Here is a 21,238-nt window from a genome sequence, read left to right on the forward strand (position 1 = left end):
TCAAGGCATTGGGTGCTTTCCGAGTTTGAAAATCGATCCAGTGTGTGTACGAGGTCAAAGATAAGTGAAGGCATTGGGTGCTTGATGGCTTTGGCAACCAATCCAGTGTGTGTATGAGAAGGGAGAATGCCACTAGATTCTCGTTGGATTTGGCAACCGATCTAGTGTGTGTAAAGCAAGGAATAAAGAGGATTTCAAGATAAGTATCAATATTTCATTGATTTATGAACTTTAAATTATGAATCTAATTCAATATTCTAATTTGTGATGGTTTGGATTATAAGCTAACCTGGTTTTGTTGTGAGAGGAATCAAAGTAAAAATTCCAAGTTCACCTCATGAGGTATGATTTAAAATTATTATACATTCTTTATGATGAGTCTCATGAAATTTGTGTGCTTGTGATATACATACATATATATACATATATATATATACATATATATATATATAGATATCTATATATATATATATATATATATATATATATATATATATATATAATATATATATATATATATATATATATATATATATATATATATATATATATATATAAGCTCCATATTAGTTGTGTTGTGTCTTTTAAGCAGTTATTGTATATTGTATGCGGTCATTGAACACTGAGGACGGTGTTCCCCACAAGGGGGAGGGGATTGTGACATCCCCTGGTTAATACTTCTCTCTTGTAAATAATTGAAATTATTTTAAATGGATGAGAGAGGAACACAAATTCCATTGATTGAGGTAGGAGATTGGTTGAGGGAATTTTTGTTTTAAATATTAGTCCTGGTTTGTTGAGTGGCTGACTATGTTATAAATTAAGTGAAGCAATAAGGACAATGGTATATTTCCTTAAACTCTAACTACAAGCAAGAACAAGACAAAAGCATTAAGCTAGGATGGGTCGCACAGTCCGCGAGGTTGACAACTGTGCAATCGTGGAGGAGAAGGGACAATTAGTTTGTTGGAAAAAGGGAGAGGATTCTTCATGGAATAGGGGACATTGATGCAGGGAAATCGCTCATGGATGCAAGGAGGTTATGTAGAGAGAGGAGCTATCTGAGAGCATGTAGAAATAACAAAAAGGTCCTATATGTGTATGCTTTCCATGAGAAAAGGAAATTCCTCCAAGATCAGAGTTGAGAACGCAAAACAGACAGTAAGACAGAGTAGTTTGTTGTTGTAAGCCTCGAAGGGTTAAACCCAACTGAAGAACACTCTTGAAAGTTTGCTTGGCATAAGCATCACAGAGAGAGTAAAGGCTTTCCATCGGTGGATGAAGGCAGTGTGGTTGGTGGCATCCAGTTTCAGCTATATTGTTGATCAAAGTCCTCAGAAGAACTCCACATCGAGCTTTGAAATCTAGCTCGGGGGTGACAGTTGTAAGTAAGACTTGATTGCAACCGTCTATGGTTGGGCAAAGGGTTAGAGTCCCACTCTTAGTTGCAAAAAATTTCACAAGATAAGTATAAAATTATGTTTATGCTTGTTATTACTATATTGTCTCTATTGATTGTATTAGGATAATGTCATGTTAATGTTAAGGAGTGTTGGTTCTTGTGAAATCAATTATAAAAATGTGGTATGAGGCATGATATGTAATTGTATTGTTTACATGACATAGTGATATATTGTTGGCACTACTTTAAAAGTATTGGAATAGTGTATGATTGTATTGGTTATGTTCTGGTAGTGACCAACATAGAAACTCCTTATTATTTATAGTGGTATAATCCTTTATTTTACTGCTAGCTCTTGTCTATATCTTTGAGTAGGGATAAAGAAGATTCCTCACTCCCTGGAACTATTGGTCTACTTACCTTGTATTGTTTCCTTTTAAGTCTTCCTATGAGGCATGCCCAAGTTCTTGGGTCTGCATTTCCACTTTTGCAGAGGTTAGGCATACATAAGCCTTGTATTTTTGTGTAGTTGATGAAATTGTCTCATAAGCCTTGTTAACTTGATTTTATGTTCCTTGGACTAGACATGATAATTACAAATGTGTTATATACCTGATAAGATACGTGTTCTCATTGCTACATGCCTCGCTACAGGGTTCTTTTTGTTGTAGTTTTGCATTGATTTCCTCAAGTAGGAGCTATATATATGTTGTATGTAAAAATTTAACAATCCTCCAGTGTGGTTGGTTACTGAGCACAAGAAGGATAGTTCGTGATAATTTAATTAAGTGTTGAGCTTGACAAATGAGATGGGTTATTAATGGTTCAAAGGTATAATATATCGGTATCATGTAATGACCCAAATAACAACGGGTTTGTACAGGAATTTTGTAGCATTCTCATAGTGTTGGTAAATTATTGGCACAAGCGATAACAAGGGTTGTATGGACCTCATTGAAGAATGTAAGGGAAAACACGTGTAGATCTCTAAATGGTTATGAGTTTTTAATTATTTAAGAATCTCATTAAAATTGAATGGATAAGTATTGGTCCTGTTTATTACGTTTCCAAAGGAATTTCCATTATGTCTTAGTCACAATATTTCCAAGCTCAGGAAGGATAACTCTAGTTGATATCTTAGGAGAGATAGCTCCTAGGTGATCCATGTAAGAACCTTAAGAGTGATGGCTGAGTCCTGGAGTTGGGCCCAAACGTTCTGTGAACCATTGTAACTGAGAGATGGACTAAGTCCCTCAAAAGCAACTTATAACTTATTATGGGCATGACCCCACTCACATTGGCCCTCAATGCTTTAACTCTCAGCTCATATGAACCTTTCATTGGTGATTGAGACCTCAGAATCTTAGATATCAACATTTTTGGACTTATGACAATTGTGTCCCCTTTGGTTTCTTCTAAGGAAGTTATTTATGAGATGACGTGCCAAGAGTGGGACCGAATGTAGGATTCCCTCCGAGGAGAGTTTTTGTCGAGAAAATATTTCTTCTAAGGAGGGTTTCCGCTGAGAAGAGTTTCTTTCGAGATGACGTGGTGGGAGTGGGCCCAGGCATGTATTTCTTCTACGAAGGATTTCTCGCTAAGAAAGAGCTTTCGCGAGGAAGAGTTTTTCCCAAGATGGATTTCTGCTGAGGTGAGTTTCCTTCAGGGTGATGTGGACCTCAAAACCTTGGAGTTAAGAGCATAGTGTAGTTGGGTTTCCTCTGGGTTGGTTTCTTCCGGGAAGATTATAGACAGGGTGTTGTGGCAAGAGAGAACCCAGGTTGTTGCTACTACTACCTGTTAAGAGAGGACACATGGAGAGAGGCCACTAGTGCACTTAAATAAGGAAGGGAGTATGAGCAGGTCAACAACTTAATTATATTAATGAATACTTGTATGTGGTGACCCCGAGTATGAACAGGTCAAAAACTAATATAGGAATGCCAAGTGGTGGTGAGAAGGCTGACTAGGATAGACACATGGGTGCCATGAGGGTACCATGTGGCGGGGTGATGACATGGCGCTAACTGATTGGCTAACTTTATGTGGCCATAAATTTCAATTTGGAGGTTGGATTGGGACAAACTTTATATCATCGGAATCGTCTAAATGAGACGAATGCAATTAATCCATCCATATGAACTTTTAAGGAAGTTGAAAAATACAAAAAATGAGACCCTATTTCCATAACGCTACCTTAGATTTCAAGTCAACATAATGACCACCTCCTTTTAAATAGTGTTTGGGGTTGGGATTAGGAGAGGGTACATTACAACGCATGACCCTTGGGGTCATTTTGTTGGCCCTATGCCATTTCCTTGGCGAAGAAACCCATCATTTGTGTGCTAAACCTTGAATTGGGCCCTTATCTTGATCGTGGTCTAAATATTTCCTTTAGAGGGTTTGTCTTGCAACCAATGACTTAATGTATAGTCAATGTACCTAACATATATCACTTGGGGCCTAAGACCCCATTTTTGAGCTAAGATTATTTTAATCAAACCCATATACTCCTCTTAAACAAAACAAACCATAGGCAGTGCCAATTTCATGGTTTGGGGCCTTATGCATGACCTATGAGCCATATAAGCATGGTTTAGGTCATAAACCATTACTTTTTTTTACCATGAGTAGTGCCTAATTTTAGAAGCATCTCCTTAGTGTGCCAAACATTGGTATCACTATTGTATACCACTCTTGGGCTAATGAATATGTCCAACTATTTTATCTTGTAGTATAATTTCTCATGTGTGGGAAATGTCTATCAAAAGTCTATGTGCACATGACTTTGTATTTCTAAAACACTAACGTATAACTTGTGAGCCTTTTATATAAATTTGAATTCACATTAATACCAGTGAACTAGCTCAAGTGGTTGACTCCTTTGAAATTTATTAAGAAAACTTAGGTCAATCTCATAATTAATTAACTCTATTGTGTACTTTAATAGATGATCTTGTAAGTTAGGAAATCAATTTCAACAAATTTACACTACATATCATCCACAAAATGCAAAAAATACTTAATTTTTTCCCTAAACTATTCGTATAGCAAATTCAATCATCACCTTATTTCAATATAATACCTACATCTTAAAGTTGTGAAATTTACATTTCAAAAATGTAATTTATAAAACTAAAATAACAAAAAAATATGACACCAACTATATATAACTACCCCAAATATATATATTTATTCTTCTTAATTTGTCTCTTTTATAATTAGTTTTTTATTATTAAAATGGTGAATTTATATCTTTCATACATCTCACATAGTGATTACTATATGTGACTTATACTTTTTTCTTAATTGCATCACCCTTAGGTTTTGGGATCCGTTGTATTTGCAGTAGTATGCTTCGAATAAAATGACGTTAATGTGATTTAACTTGCAAAAATATCTCTGTATGGTATATCGATGACATAGTATGAGTTCACATGAAGTTTACAATGTACACAAGTACTTGGATATTCTTTGTCAATTTATGAATAGAATAGATAGTGATAGCATTACTAAAATTCTATTTGGAGATGAATTGGAAAGAAAAGCATATAATAATAAGGCACATTGAAAAGAAAAGTATATATAATATTCCGTGATGTTATGGAAAAGTGAGAATGAAAGGAGGAATATTGATTTTTTTTAATTGCTGGATGTGATGGAGAGTTAGCAATACCAACTTAAAAAACATTGATAGTTTATTTAATTTCTTTAGTAAAATATTTGAATTTCTATAGCATATAGTGTAACTAGGGTATTGGTATGAGATTTTTTTAAGAACTTAGGTTTAAATTTTCATACTATGTGTTATTGATTGTAATTTGAAATGTATTTAGGTTTAAATTTTCATACTATGTGTTATTGATTGTAATTTGAAATGTATATATGGTTAATTATAGAACAATTATTATGTGTCGTGCATTAATAGTAAGTGGTGGTATTGATATGAGATTTATAGTAAGTGGTGGTATTGATATGAGATTTAGAGTAATTATGTTAAATTTTTATATTATTTTGTAAAGCATGTATTAAGATGTATATATGTATATATGTATATATGATTAATCATAAAACAATTATGGTATGCATTGTATGAATCAACTATGATATTAATGTGAAAAATTGTAAGATAAATTATTTTGAATAATATATCTAGATTATTATGGTATAATTTACATTTCAAAATGTGCATGAAATATTTTATTTAATAAAGTTTAAGTTATTTATTGCACATGAGTGTATGGCTCAGTGGATGGGGCAGTCGGCTAACTCGCACCCCGCTCGCGTTCGAACCTCTTTCGTGCTGCAGCGCTGCAGCCTATGCTGTTCCATGGTGATTATTCCGGCTGATGTGATGGATTTGGCGAATATTTTGGTTGATATGATGGATTCAGATGTGACAGTTATCAGCTTGTTTGATATGTATAAATGTAATAAAAAGAGAGCCCTATAACGCTTCTGATGGGAACTAGCCCCTCCCTTTTCTAAAAAAAAGTTTAAGTTATTTATTGATAATTTAAATTATAAGTGTTTGTTATTATCTTAATGTTGCTTATAAACATTATTTAGGTAATTATCATAAGAAATATTATTAGATGACAATAATATAATAATCATATGATATAGTTATTTAGACACTTTAGTAAGCTAAATCAAATAAAATTGATTATTTATTCAATAGTATGATTATCTATATTGTATTCAATCCCAAAATTTTAAAGTGATGATATTCACTATAATGCAAAGTCAAAGATCATAACATAAAATGGATAAACCTTCACAAATATCTTTTGATAATAAAAAATAGAGCGATGTCCACTTGCTTCTTCAACAGCAAAAACTTTTAGAGAAAAGCTCCAAATACAATTAATGATTCTAGATAAAACATTATATAACCTTTTACTCAATATATATTTATCCATATAGAATTTTAACTATGTATTGACACACTTATAATGAGAGCCTACTAACTAATTTGGGCCTTATTCATAAATATGACCTATTTTACAATGAGTGACTATTAACTAATTATTTAGTGGGTCTTATTCAAGGAAGGTGGCCTATGAGGGTAGGACCCTAACATGCCCCCCCGAAAGAAGTGTTGGCATTAAGGCTGTAGGTGAGGAAATTGTTGTGGAATCATTGTTAGTTTGACATCTTCTAATTGCATATCTTTCCACTAGACCAATACTTCCTCGATCATGCACTAGTCAACCTACCGCTCGCTTGTATCTAATACAACAAAAATTGCAATTGTCACTAGAAAATCCTTAAAAATAGTTGCTTTTAAATCAATGATAACTTCACTTCCTTGATTCTATTTTAAACAATATTTTTTCCTAACTTGGGTATTTTTTCAAGAGGAATTAGATTATGTTGTTAGTTTCTTCAATTTAACACAAAGAGTTTCAAAAATTGATTTGAATATTAATATCCTTTTCTTTTTGTTAATAATTTTCAAAAAAAGAAAAAAAATGTCACAATTTTTGGCCCAAGAAAGAACTCTGAAACCATTTGAAGTACTTAACCTCGAAACTTTAGAGCAATCACATAAAATTTAGTGTAAAACCAAAGAACATAAGACAAACTAATTAAACCTTGATAAATATCTCTTAATAATGAACAATATAGAGTTACACTAACTTTTATTCGAGACAATAACCTTCTAGCGCAAAGCTCAAAATATAATAACAATTATTGATAAGATATTTCATACCCTTCTACTCAATATATGTCCATTCATACAAAACATTAACTACCTAGGACCTACTAACTAATATGGGCCTTATTGATAAAGATGACTCTCTTTAAAATGAGGGTGTATTAACTAACTACTTAGTGGACCTTATTCAAGGAAGATAGACACATGCATTAATAAAGTATTGTAAATAATGGAGTTAGAGACCCAAGCATTATATCTTCATTTAATCACTTGATTCATGTAGGAAATCCTTCAATACTCATGTGACCTTGCTGAAGTGGAAAAAAACTCTCTGTAGTATATTAGTGACTAATAGGCCTCGTATAAGTCACTCTACAATGACGTACCATGAAAATTCAAACTCTCATCTCACTTATGCTAAGTAATTTTGGCCTCCCAAGGGTCTCTATTAAGCATTTGGGATCCCATTTGAATGTGAAGCATTCACATTGGAACTAGTTCATCATTGAAGCTCCAATTTTACTTATAACTCAAGTCAATGGGGGTAGCATTTCCAAGAATAGAATAATTGCAAGATTATGATGCAGGAATGAGATTGGAGATCAATCATTTGACTCTCACATTTCTACTATTCCTTTCCCTTGTGTTTATTTGTGCTCTAGGAACCAAGATTTGTTCATACGCCATTAATTAGAGAGAGCTTTCAAGAAGTAAAAGGACCCATCCCAAGGAGAGTGTTTGAAGTCCACCTACATTGGTTCACTTGTATAATATGATATTCATATACCATAGTTAAAGAGAGTTTTCAAGAAGTAAAAGGACCCATCCCAAGGAGAGTGTTTGGAGTCCACCTACATTGATTCACTCTTATAATATGATATTATATTTCAAAATTTCCATTGAACTAATACAAGAGTTCAGGGGTATAGTTGTTTTCCTCTAATTTTTACATTTTGAAATGCATTTTTATGGTTAAATATGTATTCTAATGTCACTTTATTGTTGTTTGTTTGACAGTATAATATTTTTAGGTGTTGTCTATCGAGACAACAAATTTACCTAGACAACAAAAAACCATCGGAATTCGACTATTTTTTTCTCAACAAATCTGACAAAAGGAGCATTTGAATCATGTTTTTGATGGTGAAAATAGATTCAACACCATCAAAAACCCTTGGGACACCCAAAATTTTAAAACTTGATGGTTGAAACCCAGATATCCCAATATTTATCTTTGATTTTACCAAAATCTTGCCAAAAATTCCTTTATTTTCCAGACAAATTTAAAACCCAATAGACTACGCAATACTCTTATGCCTGTCATACAACTAACCATCGAATCATACACTGGTTAGCTTAGATCCTAACAAAATCAAACGATTTTGCCAACTAATCCAACAAAACCCCCCATACAGATTGGTGACTCAGCGTTGGATTTATATAATCTTATTTTACTTTTTAAAGTGGTTTTAAAGCATATTTTTTAACTTTCGACGACTTGCATATCCATTTGTACTGAATACCAATCATTAAAGGTTGTACTTCAGAAAATCTCATTTTTTTAAATACTAACATTTTGCACGCTTGTTTTTCTCTATTTCACGATAGTCACATGGAATAATCTCGATAAACACATGAACCTCATGACCCTAATGTGTCCTTTACACCGCTTCATTACATTGCCATTTCAATTGTTCCTGCACATGCTTCACGTGTTTGTACTTCCATTATCTCATATGGTTCTATCCAAGTTTAGTTGATTCATGAAGTTGTTATTAATGTGAGCAAAGTGCCATTTATAGTGTGAATATTTATGGATAGCTTTGATTAATTATATTTGAAGGTACAACATTGAAAAAAAATATTGTGATATTCCATCCTTTAGTGGAAATGCGAGAGTAAAAAGAGGACATTTAATGTTTTTTATATAGGGTGTTATGAATGTCAATTTTTCAAGGCACGGGGAAAGAAAGAAAGAAGAAAGAAATTATTTTAATGTCTATGAGGCTAAAGATAGCTTATGGGACAGATTGCTTCTTCATTTGTTTGATGTTTTTGGCCCTTTTTCTTTGAAGCTTCAAAATAAATGTTCTCAGCTTCTAGACAAACCCCTCACTAAATAGATTATCCCTAAAAACCAATGTTTTAATTTTCATTCCATTTTGCTAAATCCTATTGATATATTCTCAAAAGGTGTGTATCATTAAACTCATTATGAAATGCAGACATGCTTAATCATGCAACAACCATTATGCATAGTGCATTGCATGAATCAATTGTAATATTATTGGTAAAAAAAATTGTACATTAAAAGACTACCATGGTATAATTGTACATTAAAATGTGTTAAACACTTTATTTAATGAGCCTGAGTTATGCTTTGGTAACTTAAATTATAAGTATTTGTTATCCCTTCAAATTTGTTAAGTGGCATGTAGATGATTTTATTGGTAAGCACAAATAATAATACAACATAACCATGTTATGTTAGGGCTATTTAAACACGTTATCAAGCTAAGTTAATCATAAAATTGGTTTTTTATTTAATAGGATGATTATTTTTTCATTTGATTACTAGTTTTTGGGCATGAGTTTGATACCATTGTTTAGTGTTGGGCATCAATATTAATGTGATTAGTGCTGACATTGCTTACACCATAGGCCTGGTATATGGATAGACTTGCACACAAACACACTAAGAGTGCTCAACCAAAACCACTTTGCACATCGAAAACATAACAATAGTTAAATCAATAAAGTACACAAGATATATATGGCCCAAAACTCGTTTTATCAGTCCACTACTAAACAATCATAGGGATCCCTTACCAAGGGTCATGGCCCTTTACAACCCCTTATAAAAACTAGTATACATAGTATATAAAATATAGGGCTTGAGATCTAATCCTTCAGACCCTCAATTTTCCCATCACAATAAAGACAAAATAACTTGACTTACTTGCTTTAACACTCCTTTTACTTCAACCTTTTCTGTCCTCTTTTCTCTTGATGTACTTGGTTGTCATTTACCTTGAAAAACACACAGTGATTAACTCCTTTGGTCATTGTCCTCTTGCTTCCCACCTGCCAGGTTTCTTAAACAACTCCTTCAATCTGGGATTATCTCTTCAATCCTCAACCTCCTTACTGCCTCCTTATCTCACAGGAAATGACTCCTTTCAAATCCATGTACATTTTGCTTCTCGCAATGGACTTATCCCTTCAGTTCATTGCATTTATCAACATCAATTCTCTTTGTTTTTAAGTCTCTCATTTGACCTAACAATCCTCCTTAAAACCCTCCTATTGTCTGTTTTCAACTCAACCACACTTTAGCTATCATGTTTAGCCCTAGTCACACACCTTCCAACCTTTTCCTACCCTCATTCACCCTCAAGTAGACCTGGTAGGCCTTTCCTGGACCATCGTTTCTCCTCCTAAGGCTAAGCCATCCTATGACCAACCCTAGTCTCCTGTGACCTTGTCATAAAATTAGCCCAAGATTGTGGCTAAGTCCTAAAATACTTTGTTGCTCAGATATTTACATAGACATGGTTCCATCCTACCTTATATTAGGCTCAAATCACCCTGAAACATGCACGTACAACAATACAATCACAACTCGATAATCCACCTGCAACAAACATTAACCTCCTTTCACCCTTCGCTAGCCTCTCCATAGCCCTGAGGCACCTTGGCCCTACTTCTGAAGGGTTTGAGGCCTCTTAATCCCCCTTCTTTGTGTGCGTCCTAGATCAAAATAGTTGTGACCCTCATCATATCTTCCTGTCCACACCCTAAGGCCTTTCAACCCCCTACTTGCTAGTCTAAGGCATTTTAGCCCTAATCCAGGGCTTTGACCTTCCTCCTTAGTCAAACATAAGATCGACTAGATAATCCTCCTCAAACATTAGATAAAACACTATCTCGGTATCCTATCCTCCTCGTTCAGCAGACAGGCGACTCGACCTTCTCGAAGACAAACTTGACCTAGTCACTAGAACAAAAATATTCCTATCTTTCACATAGAATAAAATTCCTTTTTCGTCCTCTTCTATATATGACACTCTCTCTCAGGCTTATTTGTTCTAAAAAATATGATTGTTGTGATTGAAATGATCTCTCATAGGTCTCCAATTTATGCACTTGTGTGAGTGACCTTGCGGGTTTTCCTTGTCCATCAACAAACCTTTATTTTACCACACTCAACAACAAATTATATTAACCACTTAATTAACTTGGGTCTCAAGCCCACAACTTTGGGTCAAAACTCAAACCATTTGGGTAACTTGCGCAACCAAATCCCTTTTGGTGGGTTTTCTCTAGTCAGAAAGACCTTTTGAACTACCCAATTTTAAACACTCCCTCTTACAGAGGAAGGTATTTCCATCACACCTTGAAATCTCTAGCTCCATGACTTTCCTTGCATACGCATGACTATCCTCACATGAGCCATGAATTTCCTTGTGTGGTCATATCTGTCGTCACATATGTCATGCATTCTTTTCTAAAAGCCCTAATTTTATCTTGCATGGTGCATGACTATCCTCACATGTAGCATGACTTTTCCTTGCATGCTCCATAACTATCCTTGCATGGGCTATGTCTTTCATTGCACCACCATGAGTGTTCTCACATGGTTCGTGGCTTTCCTTACATGGGTTAAAAACTTCACTCTCTCACTTGAACTTGAAGATTTGACTTCCACTAGGCAGCTAGCATTCCTTTGCAGTCTCCCAATGAAGCTAGACTCCCTCTGAGCCTACACAACCTCCACCGCTTACTCTGCTTTCACTCTTAGAAAGTGCTTCTACTGAAATTATGTACTTCCAAATTCAGTCATGAATTGAAATTAAACACTGGGTCTAATCCACTCTAGACCACTACAACGCAACTTTGCATGATCCCTCATCCTCCCGGGTCAAATACCTCATGTGCACATGGCTCCTTTGTTAGATGTGCAACTCCATAACCTAATGAAAATACTAACTCACAATTAACCTGCCATCCACACAAAGTTTGCTCGTCCATACCAAAGCACCTTTTGTGCTAAACCTTTTGCTCCATGTTTAGCAGTTTCACAACTCCCTCTTAAGCTGCTTCCTATGCACACTCTGATCCACATGCTTTTCAAAGTAGCTATGATACCATGTTGAAATTCCTTACACCCTAGGTCTAGTCTATGGTTAGACTAGCACACAAACACTCTGGGAGTTCTCAACCAAAGAAATTTTTCACAATGAAACCAATAAAGCACACAAGATATATATGGCCTTGTTGACAGGTCAAAAATTACCACCAATAGTTAGGGGATATCCCTAGTGTAGAATCCCAAATAGACTCTACATCATTTGGAATAGGAGTCTCAGCTAGTATGTGGGTCCAACTTCCACCATATTGCTTGACGATGTGTTTTGGACGAAATGGCTAGAAAGTGTTAGAAAAGATTGTAGAAATTTTGAATAATTTAACACATATTCAACAGAGATTATCCTGATCATGTACTATTGCGGAATACATACACAATACATAAGCTCCTCTACGTTGATCATCAATATAGCAGCATCAATAACAATAAAACATCAAGAGCATTCACACATTAACACAGTATGTAACCCGGGGAAAGCATCTTGCTAAAAACCTCAACTATCTGTATATTAATGATTGAGACCATGTAACATTACAAAGTACAATGCTTATCACAAGAAATCTAGTACCAGCTCCACCTGTTACACACAATACAACTAAATCTGATCTCCAAATCTATTCGACTGCTTGCCTGCCTCCACTACTCAATACCTGCTCAAGAATGAATGAGAATGGTTTACCAAACTCGTATTTCACCTCCAAAGAATCACTCACACTGTGTAAGACGTAAGCAGAGGCTATAATACTGGGCAAATACATGAGCAAACTCATTGGCATACTCAATCCCTTGATTGTGCAAATCCTCATGCACAACTATAGTCACAACTGATAGCAATCTGATCCTCTAACACCTGTCCCTGTTGAACTGAACATGCACTGACATGCAACTGAGTTAACTGATGTATTCTATAGTTAAATTATGAGTTAATAATTAGTTTAACAACTCATCATTAGTCTATTTGCAGTTAGACTAACTTCAACTAGTTTAACCAAGTCAAACTGAACACAACTCCATTAACTCCACAATCAACTCCACCAAACTCAACTGATTGAGTTCTAACTGAAGTCATGCATGCAACAACTCAACTGACTCATAAGAAAAGCGTACTTCCTTCTGACAGCTGCATGGGCCACATCTGTAGCTCAAACTGAAGTGCTCCAAGAGAATAAGATCAAGTTTATAGTCCAAATATTATTATGAGACAATAATATTTGACTTTTCTATTTTGGACAGCCAGTCTAAAAATAGACTTTGATCACTCCTGTTGTGATCACTCCTGCTGTGGTCACTCCTACTGTGATCACTCCTGCTGTGGTCACTCCTGCTGTGATCATCCCTGCTGTGGTCACTCCTGCTGTGATCATCCCTGCTGTGGTCCAAAAATAGAACTTGCGCCATAATTTGCCTACGGGCCCACTTAGTGAAGGCGACTCTTTTCACTAAGCTCCATCATCTTGTTGCAATCCCAACAAAGATTACGACAAACACAAGTTAGAGAAACTTTATGGAATACTTTACATATAATATGATGCAAACATAACATCAATTGAATAAGGTGACATGAACTTTAAAGAGGAATTCTAGGAAACTTCAATTAAAATACATGTATATAAAGGAAATATTTGTTTATCAATCACGAATTAGTTCCTAATTGACAACAATCACTAAAACATGAATGGAATACAATCCCAATTATAATATGTGCCTAAACCAACAAAATAGTTTGTTAACCAAACACATGAAAGCGCAAACATATAGCATTGAATCACTTAGAGATTAGTATTGCAATTCTTAACAACACATGTATGGAATTGTGTGCCTTGGCTCAAAGAGCTTCCCAAAATTAAGTTGAAATATCAATAACACCATCACATGAAGTATCCATGAAAGCTATTAGTCGAGATGCAAAGCTACCACTTTAACTCTCAAAAGGATCTATAAGCCATCAAAACAAAATGCTCCAATGAAGTCCAAAAACTAAAGTCCATTCTAACTAGCCATGAGGGTATATTCATACAGAAAGTGGTGGTTTTTCACCTTCCATGAATTTTCAACTTCCCTCATGACCTTTTACATTCTACATGAATTTTAATTTCAAAAATAAATTTATTTACAAAATATATGGAATTTCAAGATAATAACTATGTCTTTGTGGAAAAATAGACATGATGGGTAGATTAGGGGATTATGTATATAAATCCTTTGTCAGGTATGTGTACCACGCTTTGTAGTTAGCTATTACTAGTGTGACATTCTCTACTAGCTCCCCTTCAAACCTCATCTAGAATTTTATGGCATCCAACAAAAGGATGTTCGGGTCCATTTGTATTTGATAAGAGAGCATTGATATTTTGGTGTGCAACATAGTTGGTTCTACAATAAATTCCACAATTGTCTCTTTAGTAGGTTCCAAACTATATTGGATAACTGCTTGCTTCATGTCCAACTTCTCATGGACCTCATACCAAACTTCTTCTTCGGGCCTAATCACTTCCATTGCACCAACTAAGATCATTTTATATTCTTCCACAAGAGCATCAAATTTACTGAGTTGAAACTAATATGCATCTAGTACCCTGCCTATGTCCTTGGTTAATTTCTCATGAGATTGCCTTGTCATTCTAAGTCTTTCTTTGTCTCCGTCCATCCTCATTTTTTCTTTCCTTAGTAGTGCTTCTAGGGCATCATGGTGCTTTCAACTCCATTCATAGAGGTATTTTGTAGTTGAGAAGGAATGATTTATGGGAATTCCTCTTCCTTTGAGCTCCTTTTGAATCACTGTTAGTGGAGAAATGATTTTTTGGGGCACAATCATTTCTTCATAAACTTGTTTTATTACTTCTTCCACTAAATTGATCAGTTCTTGCACTTTTGTTGTAAAGTCTTCATTGTGAGAGCTCGTGATTTCTAAGGCTTTGATTCTCTACTCACAACCTGACATTTTCATGTTGAGCCTTTCACAAATTTTCTTTTAGCCTCTTTCCATTGTCCATTAGATGTTCTACATTTTGAGCGGTGGTAATGATGGATGCAGTCTCTGCAGTAGCAATGGCGATTGGATTACTTGTAGTGTTTCCAACTATAAACCATTCCTTTTTGATTGATATGTGATTTTTAGTATCTCTCTCTAAGAATTTCCATCTCACTTGATATATTAGTTCTTAAACTCATCGAACTTGAATTTCGAGAGATCTAGCACTTGATCTTCCTCCTCGAAAGTGAAATCCATTTCAGTCATTCGAAAGTGACCTCCAGTAATGGGTGTAGAAGGTTGAAAATTCATGGGTGGTATTATTTCCTTTACTTTTGAATTGTCCAATTGAATCTATAGTTCCTTTTGTGTCAGCTAACAACTCATCTTCGAGTTGTTTGTCTAACTCTTCATCTTCTTTCTTCTTTCTTTCCTCCTCTTCTCTTTTCTTCAATTCTTTCTCTTATTATTTCTTCTCCTCGTCTTTTCTCTTTTTCCTTGCTTCCTCTTCCTTGTTCTTTCTTGCTGCTTCATCATTATTATTTTTCATGGCTTCCTTCTTTACCCTTTTCTCTTCTTCTTTTTTCCTCCTAATTTTGTCCTCTTCTCGTTTCTTTCTAACTTCCTCCTTTGCTGGTTTCTTCTTTTATTATTCTTCCACCTATTTCTTAGCTTCACATTCAACATTCTACTTCTTAAACCTTTCCTTATTGGCTTCTAGCTCTTATTTTATTTTAAGCATAGTATTTCATTCCTCTAAGTTTACACCTTCTTGCAAGTCACCATCAAAATTTTCACAATGATGAGAAGCATTAGATACTTGAGGTGATTATAGGGCCTTAGAAGCATTGAAGAAATTCATTACCTTTTCTTCTTCCTCATCAAATATAGGTGTACATTGCTAATGATATTTGATATCTTTGTAGTGATTGGTGCAGATATTCTTGGGATCATACTTGTGGTAACATAGCCCATCGAATCTATAGTGCAACATATCTTCAACCTCCACATTGACATCTTTGAAACTTTTAATACAATAAGCCCCATTATATAAATGAAAAATGGGCCATGGGGATTTCTTGTATTTCATAAGAGACTTTGTTAGCCTGGTGCTAAGTTGATATGCCACTTCTTGAAGCATTACCTTGTCTATAATGAAAGATGGTAATTGATGAGGTGGTTTGTAAGCTCCATATCCTCTAATGAAAGTAGTGTCTCCTAGGGTGAACCAATCTGCAATGTATTGAAAATATGACCTATCTCTATCATACATTTAGGGGGTTGGAATTGAAAAGTATTTCATAAACTATTGAGAAAAAGTATTTTGCAATATTCTCATACATTCCTCTGTATCTTGGATCCCGTAAACTCATACAATAAGTAGGTACTAATGGTGGATCTTGATTACTGCTCCAATTCCATCCCATTCCTTCAAACTCACAAAAGGAACAAAATCATCTATCAAATATGAATCCATTTATAACTATGATTGTTTCCATTTAGCAGTTCCTTTGCCCAATTTGATATTCATATGTATGGAGGAGGCCAATATATCTTCTCAGTTGAAGATTGTCATGTCTATTGCACATGAGTCAAGCATTGTAACCTAATTCTCTTGGAAAAACTCCACATCTAGTTTCCCATATAGCCTACAACACATAGCAATCAACATCTGATATGCTTATCTAAGTAATTTTTTCTTAAAGGTTCTATCGGCTCTCTGTCGAAATTGCTAGGTTATTTCCACCAAGATTTCAGAATGTTTGTGGTTTTCTTTTTGTAGTTTAGAACCCACCTTGTATTACATATTACGTGATGTTTAGGCATATTGTAATATTCCTTTATATCTGTTGTTGTATAAGAGGCCACTAGTTCACCACAATCATTTCTGATAATGCTACCATCTTCATCAGTATGCTACAAAATCCATTCGATAGTTTCTGCACATGGGAATATTAGAGGGTAGGCTGCTACTTGATGGAACCACGATTGTCTCACATTGACATATACCTTGCAATCATCTTCATCTTCGGGCACCTCCTTTCTGGCGAACTTTTGATATATATTCCCCAAGTCATTTTTATTGTCTTGTCTACGTAGCAAGTTGTGTCTCCATATATGGGTATTATGTTAGGATGACTCTCGACAACACTTTCAATACTTCTCCCTAGAGCATCTGTCCCAAATCTCCTTATAGATGGAGACATATTTGTTGTAGATGATATCAAACTGAGGGAATTCATGTTAATAGTACTTGGACACTCAAATATATCCATGGAATTCAAAATGTTAGAAAAACATAGGTAAATCTCTTTTTGAAGTAAAATACAAAATTCATGAGGTTATGATGTGATTGGTTCAAGTCATAGACTTATAATGCAGATAAGAAATAGGGTGAGTCACAAGTCGCAGTTTAAGAAACTATTATAGTCACAAATTTCAAAGTTAAAAGGTAGACAAGGATGGGTTAAAAATACGATGGCAACTTACGATTGAAGAGAGGATTAGGCACTCTGGTCATGAATCGGGATCGCATATTGCAATGCTATAGGAAGGGTTTGTTAGGGTCCTATAGTCTAGGAATCGAAGTGTGTTTTCCCCTTACTATTCATCTTGGGGGTCTCTTTGTTAATTTTAGCATATGAGTCACTATGTGTCATAGTCTAAAGGTTTGTATGAAAAGAGAGTCATATGAGTTAAGGTCATTATAAATTTTCATGTCATAAAGGGGTCTTTTAGCCCTAATTCGAATTCGTATAGGTCTAATAGTCCATGAGGGGTTATTATTAGAGTTGAAGGGGTCATGTCATGGGTTAGTTAGTGGTTTGTACTTCTCATACCTCCATGATTTCAAATTTCATCATCATGACATGAGAGGGCTTGTGGTGGCATAAAATTCAAAAATTCTTCAAGCCATCCCTCATTTCTCCTTCATCCAAAGTGAAATTCGAGCTCTGAACTAGTATGAGGTTTCAAAGAAGGTTGCAGACAGTTGAAGGGAGGCGTTTGAAGCTCAAGTGAAAGAGGGCGTTGCGCAACTGTTGCACACAAACCTCAGAATCCAATAGATTGTTAGGTCTGCAGGCTTTCGAGATCATGGAAATTGCTGCAGTGGGGAATAACCTTATAACAAATGTGTTTAATGACATGCATCATTCCCTAGCAAATTCGGCCAACATTGTTACAAATTTTGTCGGCACAATCTTTCTTTTGTCCGTCCTTGGAGGATTTATCTCTTACTCCTACCTTGGCAATTTCCTGACAATCATAGCCTTTGGTTTAAGTGAATTAATTGGATATATTGTAATGGAAGTACAATCTCACATGCACAGATTAAAACTAGAGAGTTACAACATTATGAATCGAAATGAAAACTTGCAAGAAACCCAAAGGGGTGCAGGCGTTCTTTCTGTTTCTCGAACTATATTTAGTGGCTTTGGGAAGTGGATGTCTAAAGTCTAATATGATTGCACATGGTGGTGATCAGTTCAATGCAAATGATGCAAAGGAGTGAAGGAAGATGTCAACATATTTCAATTTTTCTTATCTCATCTTTTGCATCGACGAACTGATTGCTTTAACATTACTTGTTTGGATCCAAAGATGATGTGGTATGGGAGTGGGTTTTGGAGTTTCTGCATTTGTCATGGTGTTACGCTTACTCAATATTACTAATGGAACACCATTCTACTGAAATAGGATTCCTCAAGGCAATGTGCTCACTCATACTGCCCAAGTCTTGGTGGCTACTGCACATAAGAGAAGACTTCAATGTCCATCTGATCCAAGGATGTTTCATGAATTACGTGATCCATATCCTTATAATTACCATCTAGAGAAACCAATCCTCAAAAATACCCAACCTAATCGTTAGTTTCTCTTCCACACAGATCAATTCAGGTTCTTGGACAAAGATGTTATAGTTTATCAGAATGAAAATGGTAGCCCTTGGAAGCTATGCACAGTGACACAAGGAGAACATGTGAAGCTTGTCACATGAGTCATCCCGATTTTTTCTTGCATGATCGTCATGAACTACTTACTTGCACAGTTGCAAACATTGTATGTTCAATAGGGTAACACCATGGACAACAGACGTGGGTGCAACAATTTCCACGTACCACCAACATCGCTTCAAGCAATTCCATACATAATGCTGGTAATCCTTATGCCACTGTATGGTGTTGTGCTCGTGCCCTTCTTGTGAGGCATGACAGGAAAGGAAACTAGCATTTCTCGGCTTCATAGAATTGGAATTGGATTATTCATCTCCACATTTTCAATGGTCACCATCGCTCTCGTGGTGGCCAAGAGGAAACAATTTTCTCGGGACAATATAGTGTCTCTTCCACTAACCATACTCTGGATCACGCTGCAGTTCTTGGTATTTTGTTTATCGAAAATGTTTACAACAGTGGGCTTGATTGAAATTTTCTACAGTCAATCCCCTATAGGGATGCAATCCATGCTGACTTCTCTTACATATTTCTCCTAATCGTTTGGATTCTATCTTAGCGACGTTCTAGTCTTAATTGTTAACAAGGTTATAAGTTCTAGATCAAATGGAGGATGGATTTTAGACAATAACCTTAACAAATATTAACTAGACCTCTTCTACTAGTTGTTGGAAGCCCAATATGGTGAAGGTTTTGGAAGGTGTGAGGCGCGTTGGGTGCTATAAGGTGAATGAGATGGTTGACTGGTCACAATAATCATTTTGGAGTGGGAAATGTCAATACAAGTTCAAAATTTAACTTCTGTTGCGCAAGTTGGGATCAGTCATTTGGGAAGTCTGCAAAGGTTGAAGAGGGTATTTCAAAGGTTATACACCAACACACCATCATCTCAAGTGCATCCATCTGCTCAGTTTTATCTAGAACAGTCTGCAACCATGCCGATTTTGAAGACCTATGCCCTTTGTTGCGCAACTGCTACGCAAGTATATCAATCATGGTTATTTTTGTAAATTTGTATTTTGGGACCTTCTAGAAGTGATTTTGTTGGTTGGATAAGTGTCGATAAGTTAGTTTAGTTTGAGTTCCAAACATGATGTTTCTAAAATTGTTTCAAGTTTTAAATCATGATGTTTCTAAGTTGTGATAGTTTCGATATAGTAGTTCCTATTTCTATATAGATGCATTGCATCTAGACCATTCAACTTTTATGAAGTGAATTTGATCACCTAGAGTGGTGATTTGAATTTGTCATTGTATATAATGATGTAAAGACATGGAAATTGTTTCTATTGGTTAGTGTGTGGAGTAAAGACTCCTTTTTTGTACTCATTATCATAATTTTCCGTGAAATATAAGGAAGGTTGGTTTGATTAGCAAGGATTCATGTGACAATCTCTACTGATAATGTGTTTCCTCATGTGTAGAATATTTTTTTTTTCTATTTTTACATGCTATTTCACACAGATCTCATGTTTGGTTTAGCTATTAGTTGATTCAAAATTCACATGGTTGTGCTCTGCATCTTGTTATCCAAGTAGTTTATTTATTTCTTTTAAGTCCTTCTTCACCCTATTCTACTGCAAAATTAGATCAATACATCAACATGTTGTCTAACTTGCCCTTGTATAGATATAACCATCCTTGTGCTTTTCACTGAAGACTATTCCTAAGGTGACCCCATGCCTAATGGATGTGATTTCCCACACCCACCAACAACTCAATGAAATCAATTTGTTTCACTGAGTAAAATAATCAACATAAAAACTAGATCCTATCGGTCATCTAGTTGATTGATAGCAGAACATAGCGAGAGAGTCCTCTCCAAGGCTAGGGGGCCTGGATCTTAGCCTAAAAGAGGTTTGTGATTACCCTTGTGATCCTTTTTTCAGCCTAGACGGTAATTACAGGGTGCTAACATGCTCCAAGTGATACGTGCAATCACAACTTGATACTGAAGATAACCGTGATTTGAGGGTAGAATGTGGTCGCATAATTCTGATTGCAATTCTCAGCCAAAAGGGTGAGATCTATTAACAAATACTTTGCCAATGTGATTAAGCAAGGTGGCTATTGCTATAGCTCCAAATGTCACCCTTGG

At 35.4% G+C, this 21,238-nt stretch overlaps 1 pseudogene; it reads left to right on the forward strand.

Moving 5' to 3' along the window:
* Positions 1–19,805, forward strand: part of LOC149166591 (protein NRT1/ PTR FAMILY 4.3 pseudogene) — an 83,400-nt pseudogene extending 63,595 nt beyond the window's left edge.
* Positions 19,806–21,238: the final 1,433 nt, after the last annotated feature.

This window comes from Pinus tabuliformis, chromosome 5_1 (assembly GCF_031772625.1).
Source record: "Pinus tabuliformis cultivar Carrire ecotype Pingquan chromosome 5_1, CPIR1, whole genome shotgun sequence".
Taxonomy (NCBI): domain Eukaryota; kingdom Viridiplantae; phylum Streptophyta; class Pinopsida; order Pinales; family Pinaceae; genus Pinus; species Pinus tabuliformis.